This window comes from Lissotriton helveticus, chromosome 9, assembly GCF_964261635.1.
Source record: "Lissotriton helveticus chromosome 9, aLisHel1.1, whole genome shotgun sequence".
Classification (NCBI taxonomy): domain Eukaryota; kingdom Metazoa; phylum Chordata; class Amphibia; order Caudata; family Salamandridae; genus Lissotriton; species Lissotriton helveticus.
This window is the reverse complement of record NC_136070.1, coordinates 38781224-38794213: the sequence shown is the minus strand read 5'-3', so window position 1 is coordinate 38794213 and position 12990 is coordinate 38781224. Positions and strand designations below refer to the sequence as shown.

Below are 12990 nucleotides of genomic sequence, written 5' to 3'. Positions count from 1 at the left end.
GTGTGTGTGTAAACACACACAACTACAGCGTAAATTCCACACTCATTGATGTGATGCCACACACTACAGAAACTTGCAACTACTGAATAAATGCTGGCACACACTCATTGATGTAAAGACACACGCAGCTACTTAATAAATGATAACACACCCATTGATGTGTGGGTGCACAGCATAAATGTGACACACTCATTGATGTGTGTAGACTCACGCCAGTACTGCATAAACAGGACCACACACTCATTGATGTGTGTGCAAACACACACAACTACTGTATAAATGAATGCACACACTCATTGATGTGTGCGTAGGCATGCACAACTACTGATTAAATGGTGCCAAACACTCATTGATGGGGGTGTAGACACACACAACTACTGAATAAATGACAAGCACTCATTTGTGTGTGTGTAAACCCACACAACTGCAGCATAAATGCCACACCCTCACGGATGTGAGTGCAGACAGATGCAACTACTAAAAAAATGATTCCACACACTCATTGATGTGTGAAGACACATGCAGCTACTCAATAAATGATGAGACGCACCCATTGATGTGTGTGTAGGCACACACAACTACAACATAAATGCCACACACTCATTGATGTGAGTGCAGACACACGCATCTACTGAATAAATGATGCCACACACTCATTGATTTGTGTGTACATATACACAACTACTGAATAAATGGTGCTACCCACCCATTGATGTGTGTGTGTGTAGACTTACACAACTAGTGAATAAATGTTGCCACTCTCATTTATTTGTGTGTAGATACACAATTTCTGCATAAATGGTGCTGAATACTCATTGATGTGTGTGTAGAGACATGTAGCTACTGCATAAATGATGCCACACACTCATTGATGTGTGTGCAGACACACACAACTACCGCATAAATGATGCCACACACTCATTGATATGTGTGTAGGCATACACAACTACTGCATAAATTGTGCCACACACTCATTGGTGAGTGTGTAAGCATTCGCAACTACTTCGTAAATGATGCCACACACTCATTGATGTGTTTGTAGACATACACAACTACTGCATTAATGGCGCCACCCATCATTGATGTGTGTGCAGACACATGCAACTACTGCATAAACAGGACCACACACTCATTGATGTGTGTGCAGACACACGCAACTACTGCATAAATGATCCCACAAACTGATTGATGTGTTGTTTTGGCACACGCAACTATTTCTTAAATGATGCCACACTCATTAATATTTGAGTAGACAAACACAACTACTGCATACATTATGCCACACACTCATTGGTGTGCAACTAGTGAATAAATAGTGTCACATACTCATTGATGTGTGTGAAGACACACACAACTACTGCATAAATGATGCCACACACTCATTGGTGTGAGTACAGACACTCAAAACCACTGAATAAATGGTACCACACACTCATTGATGTGAATGTCGATGCACACAACTACTGAATACATGACAAACACTCATTTATGTGTCTGTAGACACACACATTTACAGCATAAATGCCACACTCATTGATGTGATGCCACACACTGCAGAAACTTGCAACTACTGAATAAATGAGGCCACACACTCATTGATGTATGTAGACACGCAGCTACTTAATAAATGATGACACACATGCATTGATTTGTGTGTAGACAAACGCAGCTACTGAATAAATGGTGCTACACACTGATTGATGTGTGTGTGTGTGTAGATATACACAACTACTGAATAAATGGTGCCACTCTCATTTATTTGTGTGCAGATACATAAGTACTGCACACACTGCAGAAACTCATTGATGTGTGTGCAGACACACGCAACTACTGAATAAATTATGCCATACATGCAGTGATGTGTGTGTAGACATGCAACTACTGAATAAATGTTGCTACACACTGATTGATGTGTGTGTGTGGGTGTGTGTGTGTGGGTAGACATACCCAACTACTGGATAAATGGTGCCACTCTACTTTGTGTGTAGATACACAATTATTGCATAAATGGTGCTGCATACTCATTGATGTGTGTAGTCACACACAACTACTGCAGAAATGATGCCACACAGCTACTTAATAAATGATAACACACACCCATTGATGTATGTGTAGGCACACACAACTACAGCATAAATGCCACACACTCATTGATGTGAGTGTCGACACAGGCAACTACTGAATAAATGATGTCACACACTCATTGATTTGTGTGTACTTATACAAACTACTGAATAAACGGTGCTACACACTCATTGATGTGTTTGTGTGTAGACATACACAACTACTGAATAAATGTTCCACTCTCATTTATTTGTGTGTAGATACAAAATTACTGCATAAATGGTGCTGTATACTCATTGATGTGTGTAGACACATGTAACTACTGCAGAAATGATGCCACACACTCATTGATGTGTGTGCAGACACACACAACTACCGCATAAATGATGCCACACACTCATTGATATGTGTGTAGGCATACACAACTACTGCATAAATTGTGCCACACACTCATTGGTGAGTGTGTAGGCATTCGCAACTACTTCGTAAATGATGCCACACACTCATTGATGTGTTTGTAGACATACACAACTACTGCATTAATGGTGCCACCCATCATTGATGTGTGTGCAGACACATGCAACTACTGCATAAACAGGACCACACACTCATTGATGTGTGTGCAGACACACGCAACTACTGCATAAATGATCCCACAAACTGATTGGTGTGTTGTTTTGGCACACGCAACTGTTTCTTAAATGATGCCACACTCATTAATGTTTGGGTAGACAAACACAACTACTGCATACATTATGCCACACACTCATTGGTGTGCAACTAGCGAATAAATAGTGTCACATACTCATTGATGTGTGTGAACACACACACAACTACTGCATAAATGATGCCACACACTCATTGGTGTGAGTACAGACACTCAAAACCACTGAATAAATGGTACCACACACTCATTGATGTGAATGTCGATGCACACAACTACTGAATACATGACAAACACTCATTTATGTGTGTGTAGACACACACATTTACAGCATAAATGCCACACTCATTGATGTGATGCCACACACTGCAGAAACTTGCAACTACTGAATAAATGATGCCACACACTCATTGATGTATGTAGACACGCAGCTACTTTTGAATGATGACACACATGCATTGATTTGTGTGTAGACAAACGCAGCTACTGAATAAATGGTGCTACACACTGATTGATGTGTGTGTGTGTGTAGATATACACAACTACTGAATAAACGGTGCCACTCTCATTTATTTGTGTGCAGATACATAAGTACTGCATAAATTGCGCTGCATCCTCATTGATGTGTGTGCAGACACACGCAACTACTGAATAAATTATGCCATACATGCATTGATGTGTGTGTAGACATGCAACTACTGAATAAATGTTGCTACACACTGATTGATCTGTGTGTGTGGGTGTGTGTGTGTGTTTGGGTAGACATACACAACTACTGGATAAATGGTGCCACTCTACTTTGTGTGTAGATACACAATTATTGCATAAATGGTGCTGCATACTCATTGATGTGTGTAGTCACACACAACTACTGCAGAAATGACGCCACACAGCTACTTAATAAATGATGACACACACCCATTGATGTATGTGTAGGCACACACAACTACAGCATAAATGCCACACACTCATTGATGTGAGTGCAGACACATGCAACTACTGATAAATGATGTCACACACTCATTGATTTGTGTGTACATATACACAACTACTGAGTAAACGGTGCTACACACTCATTGATGTGTGTGTGTGTGTAGACATACACATCTACTGAATAAATGTTCCACTCTCATTTATTTGTGTGTAGATACAAAATTACTGCAGAGATGGTGCTGTATACTCATTGATGTGTGTGTGTAGACACATGTAACTACTGCAGAAATGATGCCACACACTCATTGATGTGTGTGCAGACACACACAACTACCGCATAAATTATGCCACACACTCACTGATGTGTTTGTAGGCATACACAACTACTGCATAAAGTATGCCACACACTCATTGGTGAGTGTGTAGACATACACAACTACTGCATTAATTGTGCCACCCATCATTGATGTGTGTGTAGACACATGCAACTACTGCATAAAAAGGACCACACACAGTCATTGATGTCTGTGCAGACACACGCAACTACTACATAAATGATGCCTCAAACTCATTGATGTGTGTAGGCAAACGCAACTACTTCTTAAATGATGCCACACTCATTAATGTGTGAGTAGACAAATACAACTACTGCATAAATTATGCCACACACTCATTGATGTGCAACTACTGAATAGTGTCACATACTCATTGATGTGTGTGAAGACACACCCAGCTACTGCATAAATGATGCCACACACACATTGGTGTGAGTGCAGCCACTCAAAACCACTGAATAAATGGTACCACACACTCATTGATGTGAATGTAGACACACACATCTAAAGCATAAATGCCACACTCATTGATGTGATGCCACACACTGGAGAAAGGTTCAACTACTGAATAAAAGATGCCACACACTCATTGATGTATGTAGACACATGCAGCGTGTAGACTCATGCAACTACTGCATAAACAGGGCTACATACTCATTGATGTGTGTGCAGACACATGCAGCTACTGCATAATCAGGACCACACCCTCATTGATATGTATGCAGACACTCACAACTACTGCCTAAATTATGCCATACACACATTGATCTATGTGTAGACATACAAAACTACTGCATAAGTGATGTCACACACTCATTGATGTGTTTGTGTAGACATACACAATTACTGCATAAATGATGCCACACACTCATTGATGTGTGTGCAGACATATGCAAAAACTGCTAAAACGGAACTACACACTCACTGATGTGTGTAGACATGCAACTACTGCATAACTGATGCCACACACTCATTGATGTGTGTAGAAACATGCAACTATGCATAAATGATGCCACACACTCACTGATGTGTGTAGACACACACAACTAGTGCATAGATGATGCCACACACTCATTGATGTGTGTGTAGACACACGCAACCACTGCATAAACAGGACCACACACTCATTGATGTCTGTACATACACACGCAACTACTGGATAAATTATGCCACACACTCATTGATCTGCGTTTAGGCATACATAACTACTGCATTACCGATGCCACACACTCATTGATGTTGTGTTTGTGTAGACATACACCACTACTCCATAAATGATGCCACACACTCATTGATGTGTGTAGAAACACGCAACGTCTGCATAAATGATACCAATAAATGATGCCAAACACTCATTGATGTGTGTAGACATACACAACTACTGCATATATGATGCCACACATTCATTTATGAGTGTGCAGTACATGCAACTACTGAAGAAACAGGACCACACATGTATTAATGTGTGTAGACACATGCAACTACTGAATAAAATTATGCCACACACTCATTGATTTGTGTGTAGACATCCACAACTACAAATTAAATGGTGCTACACACTCATTGATGTGTGTGTAGACATACACAACTACTGAATAAATGGTGCCACTCGAATTTATTTGTGTGTAGATACACAATTACTGCATACATGGTGCTGCATACTCATTGATGTGTGTGTAGGCACATGCAAATACTACAGATATGATGCCACACAATCACTGATGGATGTGCAGACACATGCAACTACTGCATAAATGATGCCACACACTCACTGACCTGTGTAGATACACACAACTAGTGCATAAACGGTGCCACACACTGATTGATGTGTGTAGACATACACTACTACTACATAAATGATGCCACACACTCATGAGTGTGTGTGTGTGTGTGTGTAGACATACCCAACTGCTGCATAAATTATGCCACACACTAATTGATGTGTGTGTAGACACGTGCAACTACCTCATAAATGACGCCACACACTCATTGGTGTGAGTGCAGACACTCACAACTACTGATTAAATGGTGCCACACATTCATTTATGTGGGTGTAGACACACACAACTATTCAATAAATGGCAAACACTCATTTATGTGTGTGTGTAAACACACACAACTACAGCGTAAATTGCACACTCATTGATGTGATGCCACACACTACAGAAACTTGCAACTACTGAATAAATGCTGGCACACACTCATTGATGTAAAGACACACGCAGCTACTTAATAAATGATAACACACCCATTGATGTGTGGGTGCACAGCATAAATGTGACACACTCATTGATGTGTGTAGACTCACGCCACTACTGCATAAACAGGACCACACACTCATTGATGTGTGTGCAGACACACACAACTACTGTATAAATTATGGCGCACACTCATTGATGTGTGCGTAGGCATGCACAACTACTGCATAAATGATGCCACACATTCATTGATGTGTGTGCAGACACACACAACTACTGTATAAATGATGGCACACACTCATTGATGTGTGCATAGGCATGCACAACTACTGCATACATGATGCCACACACTCATTGATGTGTGTGCAGACACATGCAACTACCTCATAAATTATGCCACACACTCATTGAGGTGTGTGTAGACATACACAACTGTTACATAAATGATGCCACACTCACTGGTGTGTCTGTAGACATACACAACTTCTGCATAAACAGGACTACACAGTCATTGATGTGTGTAGACACACAAAACTACTGCATAAATAATGCACACTCATTGATGTGCATGCAGACAGATGCAACTACTGCATAAACAGGACCACACACTAATTGATCTGTGTAGACACACGCAACTACTGCATAAATGATGCCACACACATATTGATGTGTGTAGACACACACAACTACTGCATAAATTATGCCACACACTCATTAATGTGTGCAGGCACATGCAACTACTGCATAAATGATGCCACACACTCATTAATGTGTGCAGAAACAAGCAACTACTGCATAAATGATACCACACACTCATTGATGTGTGTGCAGACACCACTACTGCAGAAATTATGCCACACATGGATTTATGTGTGCATACATCCGCATCTAAATCATAACTGATACACAAACTTGCTGCTGTGTGCAGGCGTCGGTGTGTGAAAGGCTACAGCTAGACAACCAGAAGGGAGGTAGATGAATGGGGGGTGTTTGTTTTGTATGGAGTGGGGGGTGTTTGCACAGATGGTGGATATGTACGGGTGGTGGATAGGTGCATGAGTCTGAAGGAATTTATGTATTTATTTATTTAAATAGTTTTATATAGCACTGGCTAGACCAGAGGGTATCAGAGCGCTTTACATAAGGGTCCACATAGTTGCAAACTTACAACAGTTACATATTACCAATGATACCAGTAAAAACATTCAAGGAGCGTAGAAGAAAAGGAAAATGGAGTGAGAAGGGGAAGGGGGAAGGGGAAGAAGGGGGTAGGGTAAAGATATATCAGAGATACAAATGGAAGGTCTGCCCAAGGTCCGGCTGGGTAGGTGACGGCTGAGGGGGAATCCGCAGCCCATCTCCTCTTCAGCTATCAGGTAGCTCCACCGGGCATCGGTCAAATAGCTAGGTCTCAACAGAAAAACATTAAAGGGATAGAAGGCAGGAAGAAGGGAGCATGGAGCATGGAGGTGAAAGGGGGTAGGGTGAGGGGGTAGGAGGGAGATACAACCGAGAGACGAAAGAACGTCTGCCCAATGTCCGGCTGGGTAGGTGATGGCCGAGGGGGGATCCACAGCCCGTCTCCTCTTCAGCTAACAGGTAGCTCCACCTGGCATCGGTCAAATGCAGGTCTCTACTGTCGAGGTAAAGTTCAAAGAGTACCTGTATTAGGGGAGAGCAGGCTCAAGGTCAGGTGAGGGAAGTGGTTAAGATCAGGTTGATGACCCGTTCTATTGTCCAGGAGTGGTGGCGCATCGTGGAGAGACCAACTGAAGCGGCCATCTTGAGGTCAGGCAGGGGGGGTGTGCCATGTCCAGATCTATCATTGAGCAACATTGTGGTGATAAATAATGCAGAAAGAATCCCCATAAATGCAATTCGCAAATAAAGACTCCGGGAACAATAAAGAGCTTCTGTTTCCATAATGTACAGTGCTTCTGGGCATTTCTTTCCTCTAACACCTCTTGCTTGCTGTGTTTATTATATTGGATAAGGAGACAAGTGATTCCTCAATGGGTTGTGCAGTACAGCGACTGTAAGAGCCCAGAGGGACACTCAGCATATGTTAAGGCTGGGACCGGGACAAAGCCATATTGATTCAGCCTCAGATAACAATTGCACAACTCCGGACCAGACCGGTCCCCACCTAGCTGCCATTCTAGGGTCAGGCACCACCCACGAGGAGATCACAGTGGAGATGAAAACAGCTTTGCAATGAAGCGCTCCTCCTAACCAACTTGCCAGCATCCCTGCAACTGACAAAAAGCCCGTAGGTGGTAATAAGTAGCTATCAACACTATCATTCCAGCGTTGACTCCGGCACTTGGCAACCTGAGTTGCACTTATGTCACAGACAGTCACTGAGGGAGAGTATGGTACCACCAGTCCACATGCCCCGCAATGCTCCCAGTCAATTTTTAGCAATTTGACCAGACTCCACGTCCAGGAGATCAGCTCCGCTACTAATCTCGGGGTTAGCACCGCAATAATAATGCTCCACAGCCATCTGCTAGAACGGTCTGTTTGCTAATCAGCCCACCCCGCCACATGAGCCAGGAGCGCTGATCCGTCACAGCCCATACACTCCCAGCGCGGACAGACACGCACCTCACTTGTTACAGCGCCTGGGGACAGCACCTCCACACAGTTCACCACGAGAATAACTCCGTCATCCGATGCCAGGTGAAGCTCCAACCGCAACCCCTCACCGCAGAACTCCGATAGCAGGCGCCCTCTGGGGGTGCGGGGAGCCGCTCTCACACCAGCTCACACTCAGGATACCTCTGTTTAGGGGGCAGCGCTGCCTCAATCACAGAGCGCGCTCCGACTTCCTCCGCCTCAGGGTAAGTTGCGGCTCAGCCCAGCCGCCATTTTGCATGCCAGTGAGGCCGGAGAGCTGCGTTGCCGGCTTGTCAGTTATGGGACCCAGCACTGCCACATACCGGACAATTCCCGAGGGGTTCCGCTGCAATGCGATGTCACTTGTGGGGCATAATCTTCGGCGGATCCACAGAATTTTTACTGGATCATTAGACCGGCCAGGAGAGCCTCACTTTCCTGCGGCTCCTGGGGAAGCACCTCCACACAGTTCGCCACGAGAATAACTCCGTCAAAGTAAGAGATGACGGTGTGATTTAGAAAGGATAGGTTTCGATGCAATGGATGAATGCATCAGAGGAGTGAGTGAAAGACAGAAGCACTAAGGGGCAGATCTACAAGAAAGTTCTGCAGCGCGGCACCGTAAGCCCTTTGGCTGCACCAAGCTGTAGCACTTTCAGAGCACAGGAATGCGACATATATACAATGATATGTCACATTCCTGTGCTCTCCCCAGCGCTGGCACAGAAACTAATGCCATGCACCGGCGCAGGCACCCTTGCACTATGGTGCAAGGATGCCTGCGCGATGGGGAGATTGCTTTTGTGAAGGAAGGGGCCCATTTCTGCACAAAAGCAATCACTGCAGGAATTTTCCTCTTTCAATGCGTGCTGTAGAATGCAGCACACATTGAAAGAGGAAAAAACCAGGAGAAATTAAAACATTTCTCCTCGTTTCGCTTGGCTACGCCACCCCTATGGTGGCGCAGCAAACTGACGCATTTCCAGGTTCACGATTTCTCGTAAATCTGGAAATACATCAGTGGACATGGGTGTTGCGTGCACAGCAACACCCATGTCCCGCCCCTAACACGCAAAGTGTTGCGTGAAGAGGGGCGATATTTACAAGCACAGGTTAAGTCACACAGGGTGACTTTACCTGTGCTTGTAAAGATCCCTTAGCAGGCTGCGCCACCGGTGTGTCACGCAACGTGATGCACCGGCGGCGCATGGGGCTTGTAAATCTGACCCTCAGTCTCTGGCACACACAAAGGCAGGTCCCAAGTGACCTCATAAGGAATATGTCATGGTATAGAACTGGAGGACGGACCACAGCCCTATATGTTGCTTCTAAGGTTGAGAGTGAGTATATACCGAATACCCTAAGAGGTGCGTGTGAGAGAAAGGGTCTGTGTATGAGTACGAGAAAGTCCATGGCAGTCCTTGTCTGCTATCACTGAGAGTACCCCCTTCCTTCACTCCTGCGAGTGGTCGGCTAGCTTCGCACTATGGAGGGTACACGAGGTGACTCCTGGGCAGCTGCAGCACCGTTGTGAGGCAATGCACATCTCTAGGCCCCCCTGAGACACAAAGCCATACCTGCCAATGAGTAGAACAATCTCACAGTGTGAGGAGGGGGCAGAGTCGCCAAGGGGCGGGCCTCATGCCTAGAAGTGCCTAGGAGGCCCTTTTGAACCCCACCCCGCCCACAAGTCCCTCTTCTCCCTCCCAAAAAAGCTCACTGAGACTGGGGCCGATGTCTGGGGTGTTTGCACACCCCTTAATGGACGTTGGCAGTTCAGAGCCTCTCAAACACAAGCTGGAAAACCACTATTTACAGTGGTTTTCAACTCATTTTCCCTACCACAGTGTGATATCGGCTCCTCACTGGGTGATCGTGTAATGGGAGCCGATATCGTGTGTCACACTATGGCACTGTGTGAGTTGGCGGGTATGCAAAGCGATTAAGGGCCTGTCTGTAGCACGTTCACGTGCACACACAAACACACAACACACGCTGTGCCCAGGGGTTCTCTGCTGGCTGCCGTACACCGTTGAGAGGGCCCTGCTGCTGTACACCATGGAGAGGGCCAGGCTGACGTTCACCGTGGAGAGGGCCAGGCTGACAAACACCACTGAGATAGCCAGGCTGCTGTACACCGCTGTGAGAGCCAGGCTGTATTACACCCTGGAGAGGGCCAGGCTGCCGTACACCCGAGAGAGGGCCAGGCTGTATTACACCGCGGAGAGGGCCAGGCTGCCGTACACCCTGGAGAGGGCCAGGCTGTATTACACAGTGGAGAGGGCCAGGCTGCAGTACACCGTGGAGAGGGCCAATCTGCCATACACCTTGAGGAGGTCCAGGCTGCCGTACACCGCTAGAGAGGGCCAGGCTGCCATACACCTTGAGGAGGGCCAGGCTGCCATACACCTCTAGAGAGGGCCAAGCTGCCGTAAACCCTGGAGAGGGCCAGGCTGCCATACACCGTGAGGAGAGCCAGGCTGCTGTGCAGCCTGGAGAGGGCCAGGCTGCAGTACACTTTGGAGAGGGCCAGGCGCCGTACACCGTGGAGAGGGCCAGACTGCTGTACACCCTTGGAGAGGGCCAGGCTGCCGTACACCTTGGAGAGGGCCAGGCTGCCGTACACCTTGGAGAGGACCAGGCTGCCATAAACTGTGGCGAGGGCCAGGCTGCCGTGCACTGTGAGGAGGGCTAGGCTGCCGTACATCCTGGAGAGGGCCAGGCTGCCGTACACCGCTAGAGAGGGCCAGGCTGCCGGACACCGTGGAGGGGGCCAGGCTGCCGTACAGCTCTAGAGAGGGTCAGGATGCTGTACATCACAGAGAGGGCCAGGCTGCCGTACACAGCTAGAGAGGGCCAGGCTGCCGTACACCGTGGAGAGGGCAAGGCTGCCGTACACCACTGGAGAGGGCGAGGCTGCCGTAAACCACAGTGAGAGCCAGGCTGACGTACACCGTTAGAGAGGGCCAGGCTGCCGTACACCGCGGAGAGGGCCAGGCTGTCGTACTCCACGGAGAAGGCCAGGTTGCCGAACACTGTGGAGAGGGTCAGGCTGCAGTGCACTGTGGAGAGGGCCAGGGTATCGCACACTGCGGAGAGGGCCAGGTTGCCATACACCTTGAGGAGGACCAGGCTGCCGTACACCGCTCGAGAGGGCCAGGCTGCCGTACACCCTGGAGAGGACCAGGCTGCAGTACACCCTGGAGAGGACCAGGCTGCCGTACACCCTAGAGAGGGCCAGGCTGCCGTACACCACAGAGTGGGCCAGGCTGACGTCCACTAGGGAGAGGGCCAGGCTGCAGTACACCGGGTGAGAGCCAGGCTGAAGTACACTGCTAGAGAGGGCTAGGCTGCAGTACACCGCGGAGAAGGCCAGGCTGCCGTACAGCACTAGAAAGGGCCAGGCTGCCGTACACTGTGGAGAGGGCCCGGCTTCCATGCTTCACTGGAGAGGACCAGGCTGCAGTACACTGTGGAGAGGGCCAGGCTGCTGTACACCGCGGTGAGTACCAGGCTGACGTACACCGCGAGAGGGCCAGGTTGCCATACACCGTGGAGAGGGCCAGGCTGCAGAACACCTTGGAGAGGGCCAGGGTATTGTACATTGTGGGGAGAGCCAGGCTGCCGTACATCATGATGAGGGCCAAGCTGATGTACACCGCTAGAGAGGGCCAGGCTCCGTGCACCCTGGAGTGGGCCAGGCTGCTGTACACCCTGGATAGGGCCGGGCTGCCATACACCACACAGAGGGCCAGGCTGACGTACACCACAGAGAGAGCCAGGCTGCCATACACCACAGTGAGAGCCAGGCTGACGTACACCGCTATACAGGGCAAGGGTGCCGTACAACGCGGAGAGGGCCAAGCTGCCATACACCGCGGACAGGGCCAGGTTGGTGTACACCACAGAGAGGGCCAGGCTGCCATACACCGTGGAGAGGGCCAGGCTGCCATACACCGCGGTGAGAGCCAGGCTGAGGTACACCGCTAGAGAAGGCCAGGGGTTCTCTGCTGGCTGCCGTACACCACTGAGAGGGCAAGGCTGCCTTACACCGCGGAGAGAGCCAGGTTGCTGTACACCCTGGAGAGGGCCAGGCTGGCGTACACCCTGCAGAGGGCCAGGCTGGTGTACACACTGGAGAGGGCCAGGCTGGCGTACACTGTGGAGAGGGCCAGGA

At 47.7% G+C, this 12990-nt stretch overlaps 1 protein-coding gene across 3 annotated transcripts in view; it reads right to left on the bottom strand.

Moving 5' to 3' along the window:
- Positions 1–12990, bottom strand: part of LOC144782607 (uncharacterized) — a 913515-nt gene that overhangs the window by 472137 nt on the left and 428388 nt on the right. The window contains exon 1 of one of the 3 annotated variants that reach the window (XM_078661971.1): positions 8802–9128. The exons of the other annotated variants lie outside the window; for them this stretch is intronic. The gene's annotated coding sequence lies outside the window, so the exon portion shown is untranslated. Of the gene's footprint in view, positions 1–8801; positions 9129–12990 lie in introns of those variants that run through there. 3 annotated transcript variants of the gene reach the window in all.